General features: G+C 34.5%; 1 protein-coding gene across 1 annotated transcript in view; it reads left to right on the plus strand.

Annotated features, from left to right (window-relative positions):
- Positions 1-27,768, plus strand: part of LOC127281960 (discoidin domain-containing receptor 2-like) — a 98,444-nt gene that overhangs the window by 48,091 nt on the left and 22,585 nt on the right. The window contains exon 2 of the mRNA XM_051305986.1: positions 109-174. The gene's annotated coding sequence lies outside the window, so the exon portion shown is untranslated. The remainder of the gene's footprint in view (positions 1-108; positions 175-27,768) is intronic.

Genomic DNA, 27,768 nt, shown 5'->3' on the forward strand with positions numbered 1-27,768 from the left:
TTTTTTTAGATTCTTATAACACCTTTTTTTCAATCTTCTTTAATAGAAATTCATTTATTTAGAAAAAGTTGTATTTATATATTAAAAAAATTTTCTCTTCTGTTTCAGGTGTGGATCAATACAAATTCAATTTTGACGAACAGGAATTATCCATTTCGCAAAGGAGTGAAATAGGTATAAAAAAAAGATAATTTAAATTTGATTTGTCATAATTTTAATTGGAAAAATAACTGTTTATAACTTCTTTGGTGTGACAGAATCTGTTGAGAATTTTTATGGACCATGATGATGATAATTTATATATATGTAAAAAAAGATTAGATGTTTTTAAAATACCTGTCAATTAACATGTAAACTCTAGTCACAGGTGCTCGTGTCGTTTTTGACAGATGACATGTTATTTCTCATCTCTTCCTCATCCCACACAAGGATTTATTTTTAGAATTCTTAGCCTGAAGAGTGCTCTTTTTCTCTAATATAAACCATTTTTCACGTTTCTTTCTTCGACTAGGGAAAAATTCTTTCGCCTTGTTGGTTAGGTAAATATTACCCCCCACATCTGGAACAACAATAATTCGGGGTAAAAGTGGGTATGTTACGTTAGGCGCAAAAAGCTGTCAAAACGTCACGCACTGACAATTAGAGAACAATGAGACCCCATGATCAGACTGAATCCTAAACAAATATAGAATGATCCATAACCGCATGTTCCACTGTGTTACCAATATTCTCCAAACATTCAAATTTCAAATCCCCCTTTTAGAAGGATGGATTTTGGTTAGTAAAATTGGGATGTAAAAGGTATATAGTTAACGAGTGTCAATTCCTGCGGGAATCAGAAACTGTTGGTGGCAGAGAATCTGTGTCCAGAATTGACCCTTTCACCCTTAACCCTCCCCCTTAAATCTAGTCCATCGCTAACACCCAAGCTATCTCTTTAGGGTTTATGGCAGACCGTCAGTTGGCTTATGTCACCCGAGATTACTACTGTTTGACCAGAGGAAATTAACTCTCCACACTTCTGTTTTATCTTTTATTTTATTTTTTCTCCACAAAAAAAAAAAAAAATTCCTCTTGTTTCTGATTTTACAATTTAAATCCTGTAAATAATACTATACGCTCGTCTGGGTTTAAGTGAAAGAATCCCGTCAAAGAATTCAGACTCGATGAAATTCTCATTCTTCCCCACCCTCTCCATTCTCCTTTCCAAGTCTTCCTACCTCTGTTTTAACCTTTCATTTTTTTTTTTTTGCTCGTCCGCTCCACCTTCTTCGCCACCTCTCCTCTTTCTCTTGACGGGAAACATGCTTGTTCCTCACACCCATGCGTGTAATGCGCTTCGCTTTTGCTCTTTAACGGTGGCGCACGACTCGTACCCAATAGTGTTGAATCGTGGAAAGAGGAGGGGGGCACCTTTCCCCACCCATATAAGTGTCTTAGTTCTTGCGAATAACCCCTCCCCCCACACCTCCGTTTCTCAATATGACGTGCACGAAAAGAGGAAGTGGCAATGGAGCGTGTGCCAAAGAGAAGGTAAAATGTGTATATATACTAAAACTCGCGTAAAAAGGATCACCTTCACGCTTCGTGAATTCAATGATGATTATGGGTATATAGCACAAATTTTATAAACCATTTATCACTTTTAAAATTGTATTCCTATTTTTTGAAAATTGGTATATTCTTTTTATTCAATCAGACGAAAAAAAAAGAAGTAGAATTTTTACCATAAAATCTGTATAAAAATTAAGTGCAACTAATTTTATCCTAGTCACCGATATATAGTCACCGGTACCATATAGTATCAGGTACCATATAGTAACTGGTACCATATTGTATCCGGTTTCATAGTAACCGGTACCATATAGTAACCGATTCCTTAGTATCTGGTTCCATATAGTATCCGGTTCCATAGTAACTGGTACCATATACTATAAAGTACCATAGTAACCGGTACCATATAGTAACCGGTACCATATAGTATCCGGTTCCATAGTAACCGGTACCATATAGTATCTGGTACTATATAGTAACCGGTACCATATAGTATCTGGTACTATATAGTAACCGGTACCATATAGTATCTGGTTACATATAGTATCCGGTTCCATAGTAACTGGTACCATATAGTATAAAGTACCATAGTAACCGGAACCATATAGTATCTGGTACTATATAGTAACCGGTACCATATAGTATCTGGTTACATATAGTATCCGGTTCCATAGTAACTGGTACCATATAGTATAAAGTACCATAGTAACCGGAACCATATAGTATCTGGTACTATATAGTAACCGGTACCATATAGTATCTGGTTACATATAGTATCCGGTTCCATAGTAACTGGTACCATATAGTATAAAGTACCATAGTAACCGGTACCATATAGTATCCGGTTCCATAGTAACCGGTACCATATAGTATCTGGTTACATATAGTATCCGGTTCCATAGTAACTGGTACCATATAGTATAAAGTACCATAGTAACCGGTACCATATAGTATCCGGTTCCATAGTAACCGGTACCATATAGTATCCGGTTCCATAGTAACTGGTACCATATAGTATAAAGTACCATAGTAACCGCTACCATATAGTATCCGGTACCATATAGTATCCGGTACCATATAGTATCCGGAACCATATAATATCCGGTTCCACAGTAACCGGTACCATATAGTAACCGTTACCACATAGTATCTGGTACCATATAGTATCGGGTACCATATAGTATCGGGTACCATATAGTAACCTGTACCATAGTAACCGGTACCATATAGTATCCGGTTCCCTAGTATCTGGTTCCATAGTAACCGTACGTCGTAACCTTTTCATGTTTTGAAAAATCATTTTTTAAATATTCAAAAAAAACGAATTTGTCACTTCGAATTAAAATTCAATTATCCAAATTTACACTATTTCTTTCCCCCCCCCCAAAAAAATATGTTTATTTTCTTTCCACCATACTTAATTTCTTGTCATAATTTTTCCCTTTCGAAATAAAAATTTGGAGAAACAGATGAGGCTTTTTTTTCTTCCTTCTTATTTTTTCAAAGAAAAGTGTATAAACTGTTGATGTTTATTTTGAGAATAAATGTGATATGGTATAAGATTTCTACATGGAGAAAATGCTTTTAAAAAATCTCAAGTATAAAGAAAGCTAAAAACTCTTAAAGAAATATACTTTTGTTTGAATAGTTCTTAAGTACACTTAAATTTTTCAAGAAGCGCGCCTTCATGAATACAAAAATGTTCAACATAATGAAAATTTTTGACTCATAAAAATTGAAACGAAACATAGGGTTTTTTTTCGGTAATATATTCTAATTAAATATTTGAAAAATGATAATCTCCCATCGGTACATTAACTTTATACATATTTTTTTTAAGTGATCGGTTAGCGATACATCTTTTTTTTTTTTTTTGATTGATTAAGACGATTTGTATAAATTGTGAAACGTCACTAATCCGACAGCGCCTTTTTTTGTAGTCTTAGAATATATGCATTTTAAAACTAAATAGTATATCTAAATAGTTATCTTTCTTGAAAATCTAGATAATCTTAAAATATTCACTAGAGGGTTGAGTGTGTGGAAAAAAGAAGAAAAAGAAGAAGAAGATGATGCAAATGGATAGGAGACAATGTGCAAGCAGACTAACTTATTGTGTCGACCAGCAAAGCGTGTAAACGCAGACGTGTGCGATGCTCTCGTGCATAATATAATGCTAGGCCATCCATCCGTCTTCTAAGTGGGCTAAACTAACGCAATAAAAACAGAAGCCACGGTGAATGTGCCATTCGTCAAAGAATTAAGGAATCACATATATACAAAACACGTGCTACAAAATTATCATGCACTGTCACCAAAAACACACTATTCATTTTCCAGACAAAACAAGTTTTTGATATTTAATTATGAATTATTGTCCAATTCATTGGTATGGTTCATAAAATTATAAATTGTAACTTGAATAAATTTATTCAATTTGTAAAAGTTATATTTAACCGACTATTGTCAATGTTCCACTTCCACCATTCCACTTCCACTTTCACCATACACTTTCCCTTTACCGTTCCACTTCCACTTTTACCTTTTCTCTTCCACAATTTTATTTCATTTCCACTTCCACTTTCACCATTCCACTCCTACAATTCCATTTCCACTTTCGTGAAAGTCCACTTTCACCATACACTTTCCCTTTACCGTTCCACTTTCACTATTCCAATTCCACCTTTTCTCTTCCACAATTTTATTTCATTTCCACTTCCACTTTCACCATTCCACTCCTACAATTCCATTTCCACTTTCGTGAAAGTCGAACAGTGAAAGTGGAATTAGAAGGGTGAAAGTAGAATAATTAAAGTGAAAAGGTGGTAATGGAATAATGAAAATGGAAGTGGAAATGGAATCGTAAAAGTGAAAGTGGAAATAGAATAGTGTAAGTGGAATTGTAATCAGCTAAAATTCGATCACAAATAGAAGTATCGCATATTTTTTTCACACTATCGTTTCAATTTCAAATTCCAGTTGCAAAATTGAAAAAAAAGAATTTCGTAAACTAAAAATGCTAAAGGATGTTCCCTTTGTCACGTGACGTCCGGGCGTCTGTAACATTCAAAAGGCGTGGAAGTACCACCACGCGGGCCTATAGAAGACCGCAGCTGTCGTTGGAAATTTAAATATAGACCGTCGCCAAAGTTTTATGATTAAAGGATTAATTAACCAGGGTGGGCCGTTACTCTCTCTCTCTCTCTTTCTCTCTGTGTAGCGAATATACAGAGGGGAACCCCTCTCAAGTATTTCAAATTAGGAGCACGAGATGCCCAGGGAAATTTCACGAATATCATATCAGAGAATTTGGATTTTGTTCTTTAATTTCTCCTACCGAGAAAAAGAGGTATACGAGATGAAAGTTTTTGTATAACTAAAAGAATTCTTTTTCCCCTCTCATATTCTTTAAATTTTTATTTTCTCTCATTTTTTTTTCTCTCCCTTTCGACAGTGATTTTCCTGCTCGGTAAAATTTTTCCAGTGGTTTTTAAATATGAACGCTCACACCCCATCCCTTCATATTCGCAAAATGGGATCAAGAAATGAGAAGGGAGAAAGAGAGAGAGAAAGAGATTCACTTTCGTCGTTTAAAATTCAGCGCTAAATTTTCGAATGGAATATGAAATTAAAGTGAGTTTCTTAAACGGATTTTGTGGTTTAAACCGTGGAGTAATTGCGGCTCAACTTTATATTGTTATTTTACTTTCTAAATCCTTATGAAATATTCCCTTCTACGTATTATTGATTACAATTTGAAAGAAGTAAAAAAAAAATTTACAGTAGCTTATAAATTTTTTTCCAAATCTCTATAAATTGAGATTTCACGAAATTGAAATTTGACTCCCAATGTCGATCGAAGGTCCCTGAGTGTGAACGCAATTACAAGTTTAACCGCCCATAGTGATATCGAATAACATGTATTAAAGAGAGACTGGAATATATACTAACGGGCCAGGAGGAGAAGAAGAAGGAGACGCTTTTCTTGCCCGAACGCGTTCATCTTCGGTCAATGATCGCAATCTCCTGCTAACGAGCTTATACCTCCGGGTGGGAAAAAAATTTCCCCTTTTCTGTTTTTTTGTCAAACTCGTTTCTATTTCAATGATATTCTCTGTATTTCAGATAAATATTTTTAAAAATTTCCATTGTAACAAAATATAATAAATAGAAACAAAATATAATTACAGAAAAATCTTACCTTAAACTCCATTGTCGCACGTGTGCCTGATTTCCATGATGAAAACACTCACTCGCGATTTTAAAAATTTCGTACACTCCCGAAAACTTAATACTTTTTTTTTTAGCGAGAATTTATCTTCACATGTTAACGCGACGATTTGCAAATTTAAACTGAATTTGAAACTGTGAATTTTAATTTCCACCAATTTTATGACTTGCTATTCAGAGTTTCAGGTCAATTTCGAGATGTAAACAAATGTCCCGGGCCTTTATTGTTTTCTTCTATTTGCTGAAAACCAAAACAAACCCAATCTATTATTATTTTATTATTTATTTTAATATTAAATATTTTATATTATATTATATTCAATATTATATTTAATTATATTTAATATTATATTATTTTATATTATATTTAATTATATTTTATATTATATTAATACGATTATTGCAAATCTTTTTATTCCTATAGAAGTAAATTACTTTTTTTCTACTTATTCAACGTTGGCTTTAGAGTACGTCGCCTCAAAGAGGCGGAGCCTAAAAAAGTGGGGGCTATGAGAGCAAGAAGGAAACTCAGACGCTTCTCTCTCACTCTTATCTCCCCACTCCTTAGAAGTACGTTGCCTCAGAGAGGCGGAGCCTAAAAGAGTGGGGGCTATGAGAGCAAGAAGGAAACTCAGACGCTTCTCTCTCACTCTCATCTCCCCACTCCTTAGTCTCCGCTTCTCCATAGGCGCGTATTTGACCTTGAATTAAACTCCTCCTCTACTCACAAAATTAAAAGCAAAAAAAGCACCATCATTTCTTTTTTAATACAAAAAGCCCGGATCTAGTAAAATAATAATCATTTATTAATTTACCATTTTGTAATGGTTTCTCTCTTTTTTCTCCTCCAACAAAAAATAAAAAGAAAGCCAAAGGTAAAGAAAGCAAGGAAGATATTTCGTGTAAAGTGAAGCGGAAATTCTCTCATGTGAAAGAAAGAGAAAGAGAGAGATTGCACTCTCTGGTCCGGAGAACCCTTCTGTGTACGCCACCGCCAATTGTCGCAACGACCCTCATCCACTCGTTTTCCATTGTGTTGTGTGCCACTCTACCTCTCTTCAATCTCATTTCTAATTCTCTGTTTCTCGCAAGTGCAGTGCATTTTCATTGCCATGTGTATAGTAGGTGTTTTTCCACTGAAAAAAATATTCAACAAAACGAATCGTCCGTTAGTCAAATCGGTTGAGTTTTCGACGAGCTGGAAGTTATTCGTTTGGAAACGCGCATTTTCGAATCTCTCTCTCTCTCTCTCTCTTCAATATATATATAGTCTTTCAACAAGCACTACTGTGTTCCGAAACGTACGTTTCTTTATTGGAGTCCTTTCAGTCAGTGATCGACTTCATCAGAATCACTTTCAGTTCACTAAATTCCGAGCAAAATTGTCTTCACTCGAACGAACTTTTACTCCAAGTGTTTTTCCAAATCCTACGCTTTTTTTTTAGTTTCTTTATTATAACCTCTTTTTTTCAGAAAAATATCTTTGTGTCCACTTTGTTTTCTTATCTTCAATTAACTCTTTGATAGAATTGTGTGTGTGTGTAATTGAAAAGTATCTTTCTCTCTCTCATCGTTGTCTTAGGAAAAATTTCCTCTCTGTGAGAAAAGTTAAAGGAGCTTCTTCTTCTCGTCTTAAGTGAAAATTACTGACGATCAGAAAAGGAAGAACCGCAGGGCTAAGAGGAGAAAGAGAAAGGTGAAGAGTATCAAGAAAGGGGGGGAAATCACCGGAGGCAAGTGCCAAGCTGATCGCGAGACTTAATCTCGCCCCCCAAAGGAATCCTTGCCCGCGTCCTCACTTCCGTAATGCGTTTCCTCCTTGAGAATCAAGGAGAAGCAACGAAAGGATAGGATTATCCCTTGAGTGAGGAAAATAACGAAGGACTCTTCTTCAAGATCGAAACTATATATATTTTATTCTTAATTTTTCTTTTCGAGAATTATTTTTCAATGGACCGAAAAAAAAATGAGGGGGGTTATTGATTAGGGTTATATTTGTCTATTGCACTTTTGCTCTGACACCTTATGCTTGCTTAGTAACTTAAAACTGCACTGTTTCATTCTCCCCCTTTCAATCTCAAATTGCATTTTGGGTAAACAGTGGTAGAGAAAAACCCCTCGTTTTTCACGTTAGGAAACAAGATTTAATGTGAACACATTTTTACGGATTTCTATTTACTCAAGATAAAAGTTGTTTTAACAAGATATGCCCTTATATTTATTGAAGTAGAGAAAATAAAGTTACGCATTGATAATTGCCTTTATATTTCTGAAAAGTTTTATTTTAAGTCGAAATTACCAAAAAAGTTTGTGATCAAAATGTGTCAAGTAGAGGGCGCCACATTGGCTCATTTTCAATTGAATCGTTTCTTCCGCATTTTTCTCAAGGGACAAAATTGTTTTATCATCATTGCTGAGAAATTAATGACCTTGAAAAGAAGAAGAAAATTATACCCGAGAAATTCATGAAGCTGAGTGTAATTTCAATATTTTCTATTCTCCGTCGCCTTTTGACTATATAGTTCTCTCGCCCGCGCGGAAACGGCAAATTCTTGGTCAGAAATTTCGACTGGATAATTGTCAAAGGAGCCAGCGCCATGTTTTCACTATTTATACTACATAGCTGGCTGAAAATGCAATCGTTCTGGCGTGGCGCCACGCGATGCAATTACGTGAGGAATTTCAAGCACGTGAGGGGGGGGGAGGGAGGGATACCAACCCTATCACCATGGATCCGTACCTTTTACATGGAACTATCCTTCTGTCTGTCTCTTTCTCTCTCTTATCCTATCTCTGTTTTATATATATATATATATATAGCCATGATACAGAGCCCAAAAACCATCTCTTCTTCCTCGAAACGAGAACCCCTTCGTTATTATTAGCTACTCGCAATCAGTCAGGTAACTCGATTACCTTCGTGTTAGCCAATCAGAGGGAGGCTAGGAGTTATGGAGTTTGGAAAGTCTATACATACGAAGCCAAAGAGTTAGAACTTAGAGGAGTTGATTTAATTCTACTCGAGGTCTGCGAAGAATGTGAAGAAGAGGTCGTTCAATAAAGTTGAAAACAAATATTCCAATATTATTTTACGTTAGATAGAAAATTAAATTTCACTAAAAATTAAATATAAAAAAATTTCCTCTAGATTACAACATAAAACGCGACATATATATATATATATATATATATATATATACGCATGCCCACTATCATTTTGCCAGTTGTCCAAATCGATATCACTAAACCAGTTCAGTTCAGTGAAGTGGCAAACATGAGGATATTACTCTTTCTGTTTCTTGCTCATATACGATCCAGTTATTTGAAAATAACGATATACATATTTTTTTTTTTCCTCCTAATCATTAACTTAATCTTAATGTTATAGAACTGGATATAAAAAAAAATAAATAAATGGCACCCATTTTTTTGAAGGAAAAAAATAATCCTGATTCTAATAAGAATAATAACAGTTGCAATAAACTAGGATTTGCATGTGATATAATTGAATTAAAGAAATGAAGGTATAACGTAATATGTCTATAAGTCTTCAACCTACACGATATATCCCTCTCGCTCAAACGGAAATATCAGGTTTGTTGCAACTCGAAAACTGACCGCAACCATGTCAAGAACTTGTATTGCCAAGCACCTACGATCGAATTATATACGCTTTTTGACCCTGTGTCTACGACAGCACAACTTTTGTCATATAATGTCTGGCAGGATTTGCTATCTTTAGCGGGATGAGAGATGCTAGCAGAGAGAGAGAGAGATAGCGAGAGAGAGAGAGAGAGAGAGAAAAGCTTATGCCAGCATATCAGAGATAGTAAAAGCTCGTTGACCCAAAATGTAGTCTAGTGACTTTAATAAAGTTCTTGAAAATGTCGACTCCAGCTAACTACTACATCTCGAGGGTATTATTAAAATGAGAATATTGAGACGATGAGTGTTGTTTGTCATAATTGACTTTAAAATTCAATTTATTCGCTTTCTTTCTTTCAAATTTTTTTTTCTATAATGGTAAAAATAATTTTTTTCTAGTGATAATATACGACAAGACGTTTATTTTCTAAAGATCTAGGTCAAAAATCCTGATTCTAAAAATCCTCAGTTTCTAGCCCTAAAAGTTCATAGTCTAAAGTACTGATTTTCTAAATGCACGGTTTTAAGTTCTACATCTAAAATCCTGATTCTACAAATTCTTAGTTTTTGCCCTAAAAGTTCCTACTCTAAAATCCTGATGATTTTCTAAATTTTCAGTCTGAAGTCCTAATTCCTAATATCTCCGTTTTAATTTCTAAGTTCTAAATCTAAAAATCTTGATGATTTTCTAAACTTTGGGTCTAATGTCCTGATTCCTAAATTGTTCGTTTTAATTCCTAAATTGTAAGTCTAAAATCCTAAATTGTAAGTCTAAAATCCTGATGATTTTCTGAATTTTAAATCCTGATTCCTAAGTCGCCCGTTTTGTGCCCTAATTCTAAAATCCTGATGATTTTCCAAATGCTAAGTCTAAAGTCCTGATTCCTAAATGCACCGCTTTAATTCCTAAATTCTAAGTCCAAAAGCCTGATGATTTTTTAAAATCTAAATTTCTAAATCCTGATTCCTAAATCGTCCGTTTCGGGTCTTAAGTTATAAGCCTAAAATCCTGATGATTTTCTAAATTCTAAATCTAAAATCCTGATATTTAATCGTCCATTTTATGTCCTAAGTTATAAGCCTAAAATCCTGATGATTTTCTAAATTCTAAACCTAAAGTCCTGCTTCCTAAATCCTCTGTTTTAAGTTCTAATTTCTAACTCTAAAATCCTGATGAATTCTAAATTTCTAAATCCTGATTCCTAAATCGTCTGTTTTGTGTCCTAAGGTCTAAATCTAAAATCCTGATGATTTTCTAAATTCTAAGTCTAAAGTCCTGATTCCTAAATCATCCGTTTTGTGTATTAAGTCCTAATTCTAAAATCCTGATGTTTTCCAAATTCTAAGTCTAAAATCCTGATTCCTAAATCCTCCGTTTTAAGTTCGAAGTCTGAAATCCTGATTCTACAAATCCTCTGTTTTTAGTCCCAAAAGATCTATGTCTAAAATCTTGATTCTCCAAATTTTGATTTTTAAATCCAAAGCCACAATTCTATAAGTTACAATCGCCACTCCAAGCTCTAATTTTTCTAAATTCTAAGTTTTAAGCCCCAAGTCCAAGGACCTAATTCTCAAACTTCTTTGTCCTAATTCCAAAAGTTCTACGTGCAACGTTCTTATTCCTTTCTATTTCACCAACTTCTAATTCCTGATTTCTAATTTTAAATTCTGTCACTAATTCCAAAGTTCTAATTCTCCAAATTCTAAATCCTAATTAGCAAAATTCTAAATTTTAAATTATCCTATTTCGAACTAATAATAAAAAAAAGAAAATCAGAAATTTTCCTCGGGGGCTTTCTATATATAATAAAATCAATGTAGAGTCAAAAAGTCAGGTACATATAACTAAATTGTTTAGCTTTTCTCACCCCACGAATTAAATATCTGTGACATATCCAATCTTTGGAAACGACCTCTTGAATTTCCAGCTGTACTGGCTTATTAATGGCACACTTTCGATATCGGATTACAAATTCGACAGGGATCACTCAACGGTGCAATGTGGGTTGGCCTGAGGCGTAAAGCGGGCAGCTAATTAATAACTCCGTATAACAAGTAGCAGATGGGGCGCTACGAGCAGAGAGCATTTGCGGTGTTCGCGGTAGGAAGAGAAAGAGAGAGACATGGGACAAAAACACTAGAATAGAAATGTATAGAAAAGAAGAGAGACAGAGAGCAAAAAAAGAAAAAAATCTACCCTGGACCCGTGTGTGGTTGCCAGTACCACACGCCCACTCACTATAACCATTATTGCGCACGTGTGGTCCAAATGGTCGCGTGCATGCTATTTAACAAAAAAAAATATAATGCTCCACCCCCTCCAAAAAAACCCCTGAGAAACGTCAAATAGTCCTGAATTTGAAATTTACGCATATTATTATTTTGTGTATGATATTATTTTCTGATAGTATTGTGTGTATGATACTATTGGGCAAAAAAGAAAATATTGTCTCGTTTACAGCTAAGGACCTTCAATCTCGTTTCGTATCCTTTGAGACGGAAAATGCCATTCTTGAGTAAGAGAGACAAGGAGTTATTCAAGTGAAAGAAAAATTGAAGGCGTTTTCCAAATGATTTCAAATACAAAATTTTCTTCGAGTGTCAAAGTAAAAAAAATTGTTAAAACAAATATATTTTGTCAATTCTTATTGCCAATGTTACTAATTTTAGTATTTTTCCGATAAGATTTAAAAAAAAACCCTACAGTATTTCCGGCTAGTATAATTACAAATAGAGAGAGAATAACAACTATAATTTAGTTGCCGTTTCTTAAGTGGGGAAATAATAGTCACAAGGTCCATATCCACAGCATCGAAATTCCTTGTGGTTTGACTCTTGATGCGCTCATCGAAGCGCGTGCGCTTTTAGGAACTCGATTTATATCCTTTTTTTCTTTTATTTCCGATTTTTCTTTTTTTTTACTTCTTCTTCGTCTTCTTATTCTTCTTGCGGTGAGCCGTAAGACCAAGAAAGGTTTTTCGATAAGAAACGAGTTTCAGAGGAGCGGTGTCCTTCTACTCGTCGATTTTTTACCCTTTGAAGCACCTCTCATGGCACCTCAATGTATCGAGCACAAAGAATTCAAGATCATTTCACAAGGTTCAAGGAAACATTGTTCGTGGTATTTTTGCCAATATGCTATTAATTTTTCTCTTTTAATCCTCAATTCAATGTTACGAATACAATGTACAAAAGGATATTTGACCTTTAAACTACCATAGCGGTCTCTAAGACCGAGACAAGCAGTAAACGAACTTTTTTTATCACCCACCAGTTTAAAGCCTTAAAAATCGTATTAATAAAAAAAATGAAATATATTTTTATTTAATTATTAATTTTTAGGATCGATTAATTACAGACAAGAAATAATATCTTTGAAGTCAGTGTCCCCTTCCTCTCTTACTCTTTTAGACGTGAAAATGTTTGTGCGTGATATGAAGTCGCGTGCGTAGTATAATTACTTTTTCGTATTGAATCGTTTGAGTGTGTATGTGTGTGTGTTGGAAAAAGCAACATTTGAACAGGGGACGACAAACAGCGCGTTTCACGGTTTTAAAAAACATTGCGTGAGCGGTTTAAAAGAGAACGACAAAGGCTTTCCTGCTTCTTCGCTGCGGGGTGTCCTATCAGACATCCCGAAGCTGTCTATCTAGACGAGATTGTACTTTCCAAGCATGCAAAGAGAGAAAGAATCAACTCTGTTTCTCTATCGAAACCCTTTCCATTTCCGGTTCGCGACGCGATTTTCCATCGTCCCGATTAAAAAAAAAAAAAATGTGTACGACCGCGATCAAAGAGATTTGCGATTAAAGTCACCCTATTTCACTTGAACACGACATGTGTCACATGATTAAATGATGTTTGAAAAATATTTTAAAAGAAACTTAAAAATATAATAGAAATTAAAAATTAAAAATTTACCCCTGAGGGGATTCGAACCTAAGACATTGCTAAATCCCTTGCAGGCTAAAGGTTAAAAAAGAATCGCTTTTTTTTAAAGAAAGTACTAAATTTTAAATCTGCAAAAGTACTTTATAAATTGTATTTAAAAAAAATAGTAGAACCTACTTAGGACAATGTTTCCTAATGTGTTTTTTTTTCTTTATGTTTCAGGTGAGTCTGCTCATAAAATTTCGGTTTTAAATATCGTCTGCGTAGTAAGTATTTACAAAAATAATAATAATAATTTAGAATAATAAAATTACTTTTAAATGTCAATTGAGAACAAGTTTCTGGTAAAAATCCCGTTTAATATTTTGAGAAATGTAAAAAAAAAGAATCTTATCTGGCACAGAAAAAGCATATTGCAATAAATATGATAATAAAATTGTGCATTTACAATAGTAATAACAGTAAAGAAGGTTGGGTATGAAGCAAATGGTTCTGCTTTAGAGAATAAGAGATATCCTCTTTTTCGAATGGAACGAATAAAGAACTGAAAGGAAATTGATGAGAAATCAAAGGCTGATCGAGCTGCCGTTTGGATAAAAACACAATTAACCCCCTTTAGAGTTGCAGCCAGCACGCGTCTCTACTATCGAAAGACTCGGGAGCTAATGCCCTCTTTAGATTACCTTTAAGCAGGTTCACGCCTGATCGGTTGAAACGAGTGGGTGGTCTTTACTATATACCAATTGCCTCTTTTCTCACTCTATGGGAGGTTTCGACTTTTAGAGAGGCGTAAGTCTTTCAGACTTTGGCACTACTTGCGCTGATGGACCGATAACGTTAACGACTTCATTTACCTATATATACTATTCAATCATTGATCATTTCGTGATTCAATCATCTTTTTATAATTCAATAAGCTTTCATAATAATCATTTGATAATCATTCTAAAATTATCCGTATAGAAATTTTGCCAGGGCCCACATCGGGGCCAGATAAGGCTACCCTATTAGGGAATGAAACGCCGCGCCTGATGTGGCCCTGATTAGGAAATCCACATTTTCTGGTCGCCCTGATTTGGTCCTGATCAGGTGTGGCGTTTCATTCCCTACTAGGACCCTGATAGGTCAATTTCTACATGGGTAATTAAATCAAAAATTATTTGGTAACTGATTATTATTAGAATCAAATAAATTTTGTACTTAATGTGTGCCTAAGAAATTAATTTTCTAAAAAGAAGTAATTGGCATCGCAAGTATTTCTTATTTATTTAAATTATTCATTATCTAGTATGAAACACTTCGGACACTTATACTATTTCAATAAGTGTTACCGTTTCTACCATTCAAATGGTAAAATTAGAAGAAACTGCTTCTTTCTCTGTGGATCAGAAAAAAATATTAATAATTAACAATATTAATTCATACGGAAGAAAATTAATTATAAATCTAGGCCCTGGCAAAATTTCTGCACGTGCAGTAATCTTTTAACACCCCTTTAAAATTCCTAGCAGGATAATCATCAGATAATTCTAAAATTATTCATTAATCATTCGTTAATCTTTGAAAAATCAAAATCACACACCCGGCAGCATTATGTTCACATTAAACGAAGAGTTTTAAAAAAAGAACTCCATTAAGATTCAAAAAATAAAAGAGAAGAAATACACCCTCTCTTGATTCATTAGGGTGAATGCTAACAAAAAATTTCTGTGAGAAATTTAATAATGATTAACGGAATAAAGTAGTTGACAGGCTTAATGGTACGATGTAATATATGTGATCCTACTTCCTCATTTGTGGTCAAAATTTACTGCTCAGTAGGTACAGGAGAAAAAAAAGCGGTCCTAATAAACGTTTCGAGTGATGCAGAATATAAATTTTAACCAGATGTGATGCTCCTGTAGAGTTGTAAAGCCCTTATGATGTTTTGAAACTTTGTGAGTATCTTTCTCTATATATATATACACACATGACGTGTCTTACACATCCGGTGCCGCGAACAAGATTCAAGGAAAGTGACCAGATTTTTACTACATAGAAAAGAGTTTAGAAGTCTTAATATTTTACACACATCTCTTATTTACATAAGAGATTTAAGAATTTTTTTTCTAATTCTAAAATAATCTTCATAAATAAATATTCGGAAAAAAACACTTGGATTTTTATAAATATTTATACATATATACGTGTACGATGAATGAAAAATCCCATTTCTGTAACAACATTAGTTTTATTACTTTTTGTAATTTAATAAAATTTTTTATTCTAAAATTTTGGGAGATTTCATGAATTAAATGGATCGAATAAAGGACTTTTGGTTTAGATTCTCTCTCTATACCCATTCTATATATGCTTCTGGGAAATCGATACTCCTCACTTGTTTGAAGCGAGTTGAAAATTGATTTTGCGCTATCGTTAGACCTGCTTCCCAAATGTGCCTCGAGGACTCAAGCTTCCATTCTCTTCAAGCTTTGCAACGATCGGTAGTGAAGCGCAACCCGCAGAAATGTAAATACCGGTCGGCCAATCAGCCTGATTGGTCCCATTCGCTCGAATGCTCGTCATTCACGGCTTTAGAGAGAGCGACCCATGCCTCGAGCATGTTCCATGGATCGAGGAGAAGCATTGTTCGTGTAAGGCCGCGTCGAATATTGGTCGAACGTTACAGCGGCAAATATATATATATATAGTTGTACGACGACAACGACAATACGCGCGTTCACATACCAAACGAGCCACAATTATTCACCATATGATTCTCCCGAGCTGTCTTCCGAGAGCTAATTTCAATCCACTTGTATATAATCCCGGGGGATTTGCCACGCAATATTTCAATACTTGTGACTGATCGCCATTGACGATAAACGTAAATTCTATCAGCAGAATGTTAAAATATTTTTTTTTGTCATTCAAATGACAAAATTGATGAAAAATTCTTATCTTTGTTGACAAAGTAGTTAACATATAAATTATAAAGTTGTTCAAGGTGTTTGTCTTCTTTTTCTACTCTGAATTCTAAATTTTAATCAAAGGACCTGATTTTTTAAGGTCTGTGTTGTAATTATTAAAGTTTCAAGTGTCTAAATTCCTAATCTTCTATTTTTAATATTTACATTCCTTAATCCAAAGTTCTAAGATTTATATTACTAAAAGCAAGAGTTTCCAAACTCTAAATTATAAGTCCTAAGTTCGAAGTCATAATTCCGTAAGTTCTAAATTCAATCTTCTAATTCCTAAGTTCCAAGTACAAACTCCAAATTTCCTAAGTTCTAATTCCAAGGTCCTGATCCTAATTCCCTAAGTTCTGATTCTCTAAACTGTTAGGTTGTAGTTCAAGATCCTAAATTCCTTTTTTAAAGTCCTAAGTCTACAAAACTTTAGTTTTAAGTCCAAAATCCTAATTCCTAAGTTCTAATTCCAAAGTCATGATTCTCTAAATCCTTAGTTTTAAGTCCTAATTCAGTAAGTTTTAAGTCCAATTTTCTAATTCATAAGTTCCAAGTACAAAACTCCTAATTTCCTAAGTTCTAATTCCAAAGTCTTGATTCTCTAAATCCTAAGTTCCAAGTTCTAATTCCGTAAGTTCTGAGTTCAATGTCCTAATTCCTAATAAGTTCCAAGCACATACTCCTAATTTCTTAAGTTCTAATTCCAAAGTCCTGATTCTCTAAATCCTTAGTTTTAAGATATAATTCCGTAAGTTCTAAACTCAATATTCTAATTCCTAACACCCTAAAGTCCTCATTCTGTAAATTCTTAGTTTGAAGTTCTAAATCCTGAATTCTATTTCTAAAGACATCTACAAAACTTTAGTTTTAAGTCCAAATTCTAATTCCTAAGTTAAAAGTCATAATTCCATAAGTTCTAAGTCCATTGTCCTAATTTCTATAAGTTCCATGCCCAAACTCCTAATTCTCAAAGTTCTAACCCCAAAGTCTTGATTCACTAAATTCTTTGTTTTAAGTCTTAAAGTTCTAATAGTCTAAAATACTAATTCTCTAAATCCTCAATTTTAAGCCCTAAAAGTTCCAAGGCTAAAGTCCTGATTCCTTAAGTCCTCGGTTTTAAATCCTAAGTTCCAAGTCTAAAATCCTGACTCTACAAATCCTAATACAAAGTGTATTAATGTTAAAAATTCCATTTCTAACTGTGAACAAAAGATGATTGAACGTAAAATTCAATGTGTGGTCGGATTATTTAATTTCCAATCGTTTTTTTCACGATTAATCGGATTATAAAGTGAATTTTCCAATAGAAAAACAACTGTCGTTTTATTGTTCTTCTTTTTTTTGAGATTATATTTTTTTCCTATTCTTTATATATATATATATATAAATATATATATTTCGTGTGTTTTTGAATGATGCCAAAAACGTGTCCTCTGTGGTAAATATCAATTCAATGCCATACCGAATCTCGCGGATTATCGTACGGGCACGTACGTTGATGGTAATCGACCGTCTGCGATACCATGTGTGGAAATATTCTACACAAAATGGGGTCCAGATTTGAAAATACATATCACAGTGAGAGAAATAATCTCCATATATATAAATTATATATACAAAAAATTAACTGCATCATGATTTTGAAAATATTTTCCCTTAATTCCAAAAAACAATTGAAACTTAAAATTAGACGTGATCTGTATCATGAAGAAATAATAAAAATTATTCTTTAATTCTTTTTATTCGTATATTATGAATACGAGAATAATGAGTGATTTCCGTTATCTCGATAAAATTCTACGTTACTTGATATCGTGAGATGTTTCCAATAAAGTCCAAGAGATATTTTTATTCTTTTTTTTTTATTTCGCTTTGATAGGTTCCTATCTGGTTTTCTGGTATGAAGTATCTTTATCGAAAACGTCAATCAGGTATATATATATATATAAACGAAACCAGTTGAAGAGTCGTATCAATTACCAGCTGCTCCCAAAGTTATAGTATCGATTATTATTATTTTTTTTTTTTTTACGATTCTGTCCGATTTTATTCGAGGGGCTATAGATTTTCGAAATCCTCTTGTAGCCTCACTGTAGAGAAAGCAAATCTTGATACACATTGGCCTATGAAGAATCAATAGAGGCAGTTCTATATCTATAGGTATAATAAAAGCAATAATAATAATAATAATAACTCCAATTCGAGGAAAAATATATATTGAGAAGAATCGGATGTTTACAAGAGAACCAGAGTTCTCGAAAGAAAAATTCATAATGATGATGCTAGCGAGATAATGAAGCGTAATGCCTATTTTCTATTATTAATGGATTCGGAGATAGTCAAGATTTTTTTATTTTCTTTCGATTTTTCTCTAATTCTAAAAATACTGTTTCATCATTTGAATAAATAATTTCATTTCTCAAATCTGTTTTATTTCTCTCCTCACTTCCATGAATGAGAGATCGTAAACAAATATTATATAGAATTGGATGCACTGTTTTAAAATTCAATGTCATGTTCTTATTTTACAACTCCAATTCCGTTACCATCAGTAAATAAACCATTTCCTTCGCCTCCCCTCTTTTCTTGATTTTAGTATGGCAAAACACTTCGCTAAAGCTTCGTTACAAGTCTAATCTCGTTTAACTTGTTTACTGGACTTCGATAAAGGAGCAATGCAATCCGCTGAGATTTTATGCGAAGCGCGGGCGCGAGCCGTTTTAACTCCCGTGTAACTCTGACTTGAAATTTATTATGGCGGTAAATATAGCCAGTAGGAGGAACGAGCAGATAAAGAGAATTGTAGTAGGGGGGCAAGGGGATGGTATAACAAGAGTGTAGAGAAACAGAAAGAGAGAGAGAGAGATGAGAAATAAAAAGTTTCTCCCAACGTACTGGCATTTATAACGTTGTGCTCTCGAAATGTTTTTTGTCGAACACCCCCTCCACCCTTTGCAAGAATTGAGCAGCTGGCGTACGATCTTTTGCTTTAAACCTTTAACGAGAGCAAATTCATTGAAATTCTGTTTACGTGACCGCTTTATCATCTGTTACAATTTATTTAAATATTTAACTCATTCTTTTATTTTTATTGTCATAATAATTTTAAACAAAACAGATTTGATAGGAAATTTTTTTTTTTTTGAGAGACTCACAAGTGCCTCTAATCCGTCCTTCAAAGAGAGAAAAAGTGAGGCTTTAGAAAGAATGTACACCGCTTTAGGCCTGGAGGTTCTCTCTCTCTCCTCGGTGAGTAAATATTTAGGAATTTTTCAAGAGCTCCAAGTGCCTAAGAAAACAGTTTAGGTACATCGTCGGGGGGCCAGAAGAAGTTTCCCTAAACACCCATGGGAACTTCGCTTTCTTCTTCTTCTTCTTCTTCCTTCTTGGAAGATCCAAACTCAAACATCAAAAAATTCAGCGAGTAAAATCTTGCACGAACGTGCCTTTTTCTCTGATTGAAATATAGACAGATGTTTAAAAAAAAAAAAGACTTGTATTTTTATTGAAAATCAAAATCCCACCGCTGTCACCAACAAAATTCAGTTCAATATTAAATAAATACTTGTATTTTTATTGAAAATCAAAATCCCACCGCTGTCACCAACAAAATTCAGTTCAATATTAAACAAATAAAAAATCTAAATAGAATTAGTTTCAATTTTTTTCTGTTCAATTCATAAAAAAACATATTTCACTTGTCGAGGCGGAGCAGAAACATTTACTATAAGTTCATGTCCCGTAAAATGTGCTTATTGCGTTTCTTAAAAGTTATTCGTGTATTATATATATATATATATATTTATTCTCTCTGTCTGTGTGTATATATATATATATATATATGTAGTCGGGGAAAAATACGACCATGCGCGTCCGACAGTGACGTCCTTTTAATGAGGACCCATAGAGGCGAAGCTTGCGAAAGCTCATTACACCTTCCCACCCCCCATAAAATATAAAGTGTCCGGGGCGTGGAAAACGAGATCTTCGCACGTTCATTACAACTCCAAATATGTGCGCGAGCATGCAAAAACCCGTTCGAAAATATGCTTATATTATATAGTATTCGCATTTTCGCACGTGCATACATTTATTTACTGACGACAAATATCGTGAAAATCCATCCAATTTCTCATATATGTAGAATATTGTTTCGTATTCTTTTTTATTTATTGTGGTAATTTTCTCAGTTGGTTCAATTTATTGAAAATTCGTATTGTATATAGCGAAAATGGAAAAAAAATACTTCGAAATAATGCTGTTATATTAATAGTGCAGAAAAATACACTTTTCCATATAGAATGCAGCAATGTTATAAAACTGTGCACTAAAGTACACTTGTGCAGAAAAGTACAATTTTTTAGTAAATTTATAAAAAAAAACAGTGCAGAAAAGTAAAAGCATACTTTTCTGCATAGTATGCGATATAGTTATAAAACAGTGCAGAAAAGTATACTTTTTCACACAGTATGCAGTAAGTTAAACTAGTAGTGCAGAAAAAGTATTTTTTCTGCACAGTATGCAAAAAAATTATACCAGCAGTACAGAAAAGTATACTTTTCTACACAGTATACAGTAATGTTGTACCAGCAGTGCAGAAAAGTATACTTTGGGATCCAAGTTAAAAAAAACAATTGAGAAAAGTATATTTCTCTGCTTATTATGTAACAAAGTTATAAAATACAGCGCAACAAAATATACTTTTCTGCCTAGTATGCAGAAAATTTACATCACTAGTGCAGAAAAAATACTTTTTTACACAGCATGCTAGAAAGTTATAATAACAGTGCAGAAAAATACACTTTTCTGCACAAGAGACAACAAAGTTATGGAACCGTGCAGTAAAGTAAACTTTGGCAGAAAAATTATAAAAAAAACCAGTGCAGAAAAGTATACTTTTCCTCACAGTGTGCAGAAAATTTAGACCAGCAGTGCAGAAAAGTACACTTTTCCTTACACTATGCAGAAAAATTATACCAGTAGTGCAGAAAAGTATACTTTTCCTCACAGTGTGCAGAAAATTTAGACCAGCAGTGTAGAAAAGTACACTTTTCCTTACACTATGCAGAAAAATTATACCAGTAGTGCAGAAAAGTATACTTTTCCTCACAATATGCAGAAAAATTTGCAATACGAAAAAACAAACAATTTTTCCGCATTCCCGTTGAAATAAACCAATGTTTTTCTCTTACAGAAGCAAAAAAATAATTCTTTCCAAGACATTAATCTCTCATCGCGAGTTCAAAAAAAGTTTCTGCTCGTTTAGAAGCAAACTTGATCATTTATTTACACAATGAATGACGAATAATCCCGCCCTCCCTATCGTACAAGGAATTATGAACCAGAACGATGATGACAGAGCAGATATTACCGAATCCAAAAGTTTTACCCGAGACTATAGAATGAAAACGATTAATTATCAGCACAAAACGAGATTTTTCAAGTACCTTTTTTTTTAATTTCAGCATTTAATAAAAAAAAAAACTTCCTTTTTTTGGGATCTTCAATCACAATTTTTTTTTTTTATTGAGATCGTTCAACGCCCCATAAATCGTTTATCCATGTTTAATGCAGTTCTGGTATTCGTAGTCGAGAGTTGTGAGTCGTTGCGCGCGGGTTAGGGTATATTCGAAGAGACCGAGAAAGTTTTCCATCAGACCCTTTCAGACGAAAAGTGTGCGGCTTGCAATAGAGTGAGTGAGTGAGAGAGAGAGAGAGAGAAAGAGAGAGGAGGCGTCGCTGCCGGGTAGGTGATGGTACGAGAAGTTCGAACAAGGGAATGCTTTTGCATCGCGTATATACGCGTCTGTGAAACGAGCCAAAAAGTAAAAACTAAAGGAAAAAACTTAGGGACTTGTGCGCGTACCTATATACGACAACGACGACGATCGGAATATCGTTTCACGCGCCAACGATGTACACGAGGCGAATGTTATGTGAAGAAATTCGAATTCAACACAGGAAAAAAAAAAAAGTATTCCTCAGGGGATCTTAAAAAAATACAATACCTGTGAGAATATCCTTTTTTGGGAGGGGTAGGGAAAAAGTCGTCTTTTATTTTACATTTAATATAAAGAATATTGTCTTTAAAAAGAATTGTTTTTTTTTTATTTTTAATTTATTCGAGCGACGAGAGCAGATTGTCGCGCGCCGCGAACATTTTGCTTCGTGAAGCGGAAGATCAAATCGGACGTTAATTACCGCGTTGCTCGATGATCGGGGCCGTACAGGTCACACACGCGGGTCGGTTTTATGATGAGCGATTTAATCTACAGAGGCTAATATAGAAGGCGGATTTTGTCAACGATATAGAGAAAGAGGGGACATAAAATAAACCCATAATAACTTTGCGCTTTCTGAAACAACATCTTTCACTATAGAATGTATAATAAACGACCTGAAACACATTTCGTTTGGGTTACGATGTACCATTATCGACGTCTTACTCTCGTGATTCTAAAAATTCATAATTAACTAACAATTTTGATAATTTAAAATTTTTCTCCACAAAAGAACTATATATATACTGTCTGCCACAAATCTTTTCAATTACAAGTTTCAAATCTCTTTTATTCTCTCTACTTCCTCCAAAATCCATCTCAAACATTCACTTCTCTTTCTTCTTTGTTGTCGAATCCCTCAATTGTTCGAGTTCTCAGAGAGTCCAGCAGTTTTTTTGAATCTAGAGTGCCGTCGTCTGTACCTGAGCCTCTCGAGAATATCGATGTGATGTACCACACACGAGATTCTATTCTCTTTTCTCCATCCTCTTTTGCAACTTACATACGTAGAAGTGCATCCGGGATTTCTTCTTCTTCTTCTTCTTTTGCAACAGCCAAAGTACATTTCACTTGTATACGCGTGACATAAACTGGAACGACGTGTTGGTATATGAAAATTTCAATCGGTCCGAGGCAAAAGTGTGATATATATATAAAAGAAGACCCTGAAGCGGAATGGTGAGACACCAGCGTTGAAGTGGATAAAGAGAATAGGGAGCAAAAATTGTAGTGTGAAGTACCTCGTATTCTGCATATAACATTTGGACACGATAGGGGTCTTGGCTTTAGTGGCAGAAGCAAAGGGGACAAAGTACCTTCAGGAGACCAGACGAGACGCTTTTTTTCCCTTCTTTTTCACCAAATGATGATTCAAATATGAGAGAAGCAGGCGCATGGTGCATTCATTGCAGGGTTTCGTGGGCTGCTAAGGTAATTTTTACTACCATAGTTGCTATGGAAACAGTTGTCATGGAATTGCTTGCTATGGTTCCGGTTATTATGGTACCGGTTTGGTTAAGGTACCGGTTTTGCTATGGTACTGGTTTTATAGTTGCTATAGTACCGTTTTCTATAGTTCTGGTTGCTATGGTTCCGGTTACTATGGTACCGGTTTGGTTATGCGGATTCTAAGGTACCGGTTTTGCTATGGTACCGGTTTTATGGTTGCTATGATTCCGGTTACTATGGTACCGGTTTGGTTATAATACCGGTTTCATAGTTGCTACAGTACCGTTTGCTATGGTTCCGGTTTCGCTATGGTACCGGTTTCGCTATGGTACCGATTTGGTTATGGTACCGATTTTGCTATGGTACCGTCTTTTAAATTGCTATGATTCCAGTTACTATGGTACCGGTTTGGTTATGGTACCGGTTTCTAAGGTACCGTTTTTGCTATGGTACCGGTTTCATAGTTGCTATGATTCCGGTTACTATGGTACCGGTTTGGTTATGGTACCGGTTTCTATATTACTGGTTTTGCTATGGTACCGGTTCGGTTCCGTTACTGTTTTCTAAGATACCGGTTTCGCTATGGTACCGGTTTGGTTATGGTACCGGTTTTGCTATGGTACCGTCTTTTAAATTGCTACGATTCCGGTTACTATGGTACCGGTTTCTAAGGTACCGTTTTTGCTATGGTACCGATTTCATAGTTGCTATGATTCCGGTTACTATGGTACCGGTTTGGTTATGGTACTGGTTTCTATATTACTGGTTTTTCTATGGTACCGGTTCGGTTCCGCTACCGTTTTCTAAGATACCGGTTTTGCTATGGTTCCGGTTACTATGGTACCGGTTTTGGTATGGTACCGGTTTGGTTATGGTACCGGTTTTGCTATGCTACTGGTTGCTATGGTTGTGGTTACTATCGAAACAGTTGTTATGAAAAAAGTTGATATGGTAATTGTTACTATTCTCAAAAAAAGGGAATTTAAGAGAAATTCTCCAGAAATACTCAAAAATTGTAAGAAAATTCTTAAACGAAGAAAATTGTGGTCCACCACACCGGAAATCTTTTTGAATGTTTAGATATGGCCACTTGCTGAAGGCGCGAATCATTTTGAAGTCAGTTCAGAAACCTTTGGTAGAAAAGGGTAGAAGCATTTCTTTAGTTCTTTTTTTTCAAAGGCGTCGTTTTTTTTTTTTCGCCGGAGCTTCTTTTTTGCAGTTGTAGCCTGGAGCAAACTGCATAATTCATAGTCCCCCTCTCCTTTATACAACACTCTTTCTCTTCTTCTCTCACTTTTTTTTCTCTCTTCACCTTTCCTTGACTCTATGGCTCTGAGGTGTTTCAAAACCCTTTTCGCCCTCTTTATCCCTCGCGTGCAGCGTCTACATTGTGAACATATACATATATATATATACAAGGGATAAAGTTGGCCCCTTTGCGGCGCATATATCCCGCGGGCCGAACGGACAGAATGTAGGAGAGAATATTTTGGGATGAATTATGACGTTCAAGTTGCCTATAGTTCGCGGCAAGGCGAAAACCACTATAACGTATATACCCGCAAACCGTCAGACCTAAAGAGACGTATGGTGAGATCGTTAAGTGTGGTTTCCTCTACAACACGACGTGAACGTATTTCGGCAACGTTTATATTGTACATACAATATCCATAAGCCAAACAGAAATGCTTTCTCGCTCCACTACGCCTGTCTCCAAATTGTTTCGTTTCAACGAAAAGTGATATGTCAACAAAGCCGAAACTATTCAAAGCTTGGACCACACCAGAGATATTGTTTTCTACATGTTTCCTAATTGGATAGATTATTTACAATTTTTTTTTAAAAAAAATCATTTACTGATTTTGAGGAATAATTAATCACATAGTCATCAAAATTGAGATTTCTTTCGGTATCATTATCATTAAACAAGACCTAATCGTTAAATTCTGCTTTATGACCGCATTTAAACATATAAGCCGTATGTCAATTTGCCTCGCGGTGCATTTATCTGTCAGGTAATGAAACCTTGATTAAGCACTTGAATCATGAGTGGAGTAAAAAAATTATACGCCCCAAAATTTATAACCCTCGTTAATTAAGAGTCACATAAATTTTGATTATATAAACACATTCATCCGATGATTCGGAGAGATTCTCTAAAAAAAAAAAAAATTCTTCATTCAAATTAAAACAAAAGAATTGCTTTGATCTCACGAGATTCTGATAAAGCGCTCAACGAGAAGGAGGAAAGCATTCCTGAAATTGTAAATTTCAAATAATGTCGGCAACATTTTTTTTTATTTAATTTAATGCGCCCCTCAAAGCTTGATTTAATTGCATACATTATCGTATTTTATCTGTTACATTAAAAATTCATTGAAAGGCAATTGGATGTAATTCTTGATGAAATGATTCAAAAAGAAGTATCAAAAACATGGTGTTTATTGAATCATTTAATTTTCTCGTGACGTTTTTCCGTTGTCTCTGTATGCCTTCCAGGTATACCATTACCGGTTTTAAGAAGTCACTCTTATAAGCGTGAGGACGTGTTTCCATCTTAGGTACCCATCTTGCTCTTGGTGAAAGATAAACATCTGCGCATACTACGGTAGTCAAAAGAGAATCGCGTAATTAGTCGGACGAGTCTCTTTTTTTTTAACTCTCTTTCTTTTGTTGAACGAGTTTGGAGCAAAAGATGTTCACTCTGCACCTAAACTTCCAAACCGTTTCACACCTTCGTTAAAGACTTATAAATTTTAGTATACTTTTGATTCTTCAATAGCGATTAATACTAAATGCACATCTGCTACTGTTTGTTAAAGCCATAGCTTTTTATTGCTTGTTTCATTAGGTAAACGTTTTTTTTACTGTGAGCATTGTAATTAGTACTATTATCAGAAGAAAAAATTTTAAAATATTTGTGGTATTCATTGCAAGAAAGGTTTCTGATCAAACAGAAGCTGCAGCTAAAAATTTACAGGGTTGTTCTTTAGACCTACTTTAAACCTTTATTGAACCTACTGTGAACCTAAATTGACCCTCCTTTAAACCTTATTTGAACCTACGTTAGGTATACTATCTTTGGACCTACTTTAAACCTTTATTGAGCCTGCTTTGAACCTACATTGACACTATTTTTGACCTTTAATGGAAAGACTCAGACCATAAATTGATCCTACTTTACACCTTTATTGGGTCTGATTTGAACTTGAATTAACCCTACTTTAGACCTTTATTGATCCTACTTTGAACATGAATTGAACCTACTTTTGAACTTCATTGGTTTTACATTGACCATAAATTGACCCTACATTAGATCTTCTTAAACCTACTTAGACCTATTGACCCTACTTTAAACCTTTATTAGATCTGCTTTGAATCTAAGTAAACCCTACATTAGACGTTTTGAACCTGAATTGACCCTACTTTAGAACTTTATTAGACCTACTTCGACCCTAAATTGACCCTAGTTTATACCTACATTGGGCCTAATTTGAACCTAAATTAACCCTACTTTAGACCTTTATTGATTCTACTTTGAACATGATTTGAACCTACTTTTGAACTTCATTGGTTCTACATTGACCATAAATTGACCCTACGTTAGATCTTCTTAAACCTACATAGACCTATTGACCCTACTTTAAACCTTAATTAGACCTGCTTTGAATCTAAGTTAACCCTACATTAGACGTTTATTGTGTCTGCTTTGAACCTGAATTGACCCTACTTTAAACCTTTATTAGACCTACTTCGACCCTAAATTGACCCTACTTTATACCTGCATTGGGCCTAATTTGAACCTAAATTAACCCTACTTTAGACCTTTATTGGACCTACTTAGACCCTACTTTAGATCCTTATTGGACCTGATTTGAACCTAAATAAGGCCTACTGTAGACCTTTATTGGGCCCACTTTGAACTTGAATTGAACCTCCTTTGTTCTTCATTACGTCTAATTTGACCCTACTTTAGACCTGCATTGGACCTAATTTGAACCTTAATTAACCTTATTTTGAACCTGAATTAAACCTACTTTTGACTTTCATTGGGTATAATTTAACCCTACTTTATATCTTCTTTAAACCTACTTTGAACCTGAATTGACCCTGCTTTAATCCTTTACTACCCCTTCTTTAAACCTAAATTAGACCTAAACCATATTAAAAGACACAGAACGCGTTTTTTCTCGACACCAACAGAATTGATTGTTTAAAGCAAATAAACTGAAAATGTAATTGTATAATTGAACTCCCTTGAATGTATGTGT

The sequence above is a fragment of the Leptopilina boulardi genome, unplaced genomic scaffold (genome assembly GCF_019393585.1).
Source record: "Leptopilina boulardi isolate dan_hultmark-lab unplaced genomic scaffold, ZJU_Lbou_2.1 LbouV2_278, whole genome shotgun sequence".
Taxonomy (NCBI): domain Eukaryota; kingdom Metazoa; phylum Arthropoda; class Insecta; order Hymenoptera; family Figitidae; genus Leptopilina; species Leptopilina boulardi.